The 1,563-nt window shown below is 46.4% G+C and overlaps 1 non-coding gene across 1 annotated transcript; it reads left to right on the top strand.

The window, feature by feature from the left end:
- Window positions 1-515: 515 nt before the first annotated feature.
- trnas-uga (transfer RNA serine (anticodon UGA)) lies at window positions 516-597 on the top strand. Its single transcript has one exon. It is a non-coding gene; the product is annotated as a tRNA-Ser (tRNA).
- Window positions 598-1,563: the final 966 nt, after the last annotated feature.

Here is a 1,563-nt window from a genome sequence, read left to right as displayed (position 1 = left end):
ATGAGCAATAAGCAGATAAATTCAACAAATATATTCAGGCCTGGGCTGCACAGTGGAGTAGTGTTTAGCACTTTTGCCTTGCAGCAAGAAGATCCCTGGTTCAAATCCTGGGGTGGGCCTTTGATGCGGGGGGGCCAGCTGCCCCATACTTTTCGCTAGCTGAGCTGCTAAGCTGCCTGCCTGGCTAAATACTGGAGCTATGTCGAAAATTCATTTCTCCATCACTCACATGTATGAAATTACATATGAAAACAGACCCCAGGTTGAAAAAAAACGAAGTTCTCCTTTAAGGGCTGAACAGTCCACTCCCCCTACGCACTACGCGGTTTGGGACGGCCCTTAATATGGAGGACCCTCTGTGGGAACGCGCAAACGGAGGGGTAGTGTGTAGGGATAGTGTGTAGGAGGCGGTTTGGGATTCAGCCTATCTCAGCTTAGGGTGAAGGCAGACTTCACCTGGACAGGTAACCAGTCCATCACAGGGCCACACAGAGAGACAGACAACCAAATATCAAGCTGTGATGGCCGAGTGGTTAAGGCGTTGGACTTGAAATCCAATGGGGTTTCCCCGCGCAGGTTCGAACCCTGCTCACAGCGCATGAGTTTGACCTTTAAGGTGAAGATACTAAAAATAAAACTGCAGAAGTAACAAGTCATTTACATGTGAGAGCATATACACCCACAATCTGTTCAATCATACAGCAAAAGTTGATCACATTCAGACAGAGAAAGGAACAGTTTGACTGCTGAACTTGAAGCTCATTTCTTTGCTAAACAGCAGAAATCTACAAATCTGCCCTCTTTACAGAACAGAGAGGATTTAGTGATTTGGAGGCTGCAGACAAACAGTTTCACTTCATTTTCACTCTTTCTCTAACTGAATGTTTGTATCAGTGATAGAACAACTACTTCAAACATGATCTGATCTCTCTGATTGGAGTCCCATCCAGAGTCCAGAGGAGCAGAGTGGCGCAGTGGAAGCGTGCTGGGCCCATAACCCAGAGGTCGATGGATCGAAACCATCTTCTGCTAGACCAATATTTCCACTGCAAACTCTACACCAGGAATTTGATTGGAATAATTTCACTGGAGTTGTCTCATAAAACAAGACTCAGGAGATCAGAGCTGAATGTCTACATCATAGGATGTGACACTAAAATAGAATAAAACATGTCGACCCCAATAGAATCCCTGGTTCACGTCCTGACCTGGGGTCTTTCTGCATGGAGTTTGCATGTTCGTCCTGTACATTTACAGGTACTCTGGCTTCCTGCCACAGTCCAAAAATTTGCTGAGGTTAATTGGTTACTCTAAATCGCCCGTAGGTGTGAATGTTTGTCTGTATATGTAGCTTTGTGACAGACTGGTGACCTGTCCAGGGTGTTCCCTGCCTTCGCCCGAGTCAGCTGGGATAGAGTCCAGCCCCCCAGCGACCCTAATCAGGATTAAGCAGTGTATAGATGATGGATGGACCCCAATGGAGGCGTTTTCCACCATCCTCAGTGCCATGCCATGTCACCCTATGATCAGTGACGAGAGTTCAATATTGTAAAGTACTTTGTG

This window comes from Acanthochromis polyacanthus, chromosome 6 (assembly GCF_021347895.1).
Source record: "Acanthochromis polyacanthus isolate Apoly-LR-REF ecotype Palm Island chromosome 6, KAUST_Apoly_ChrSc, whole genome shotgun sequence".
Classification (NCBI taxonomy): domain Eukaryota; kingdom Metazoa; phylum Chordata; class Actinopteri; family Pomacentridae; genus Acanthochromis; species Acanthochromis polyacanthus.
The sequence above is the reverse complement of the archived record's forward strand: the minus strand, read 5'-3'. Positions and strand labels throughout refer to the sequence as shown.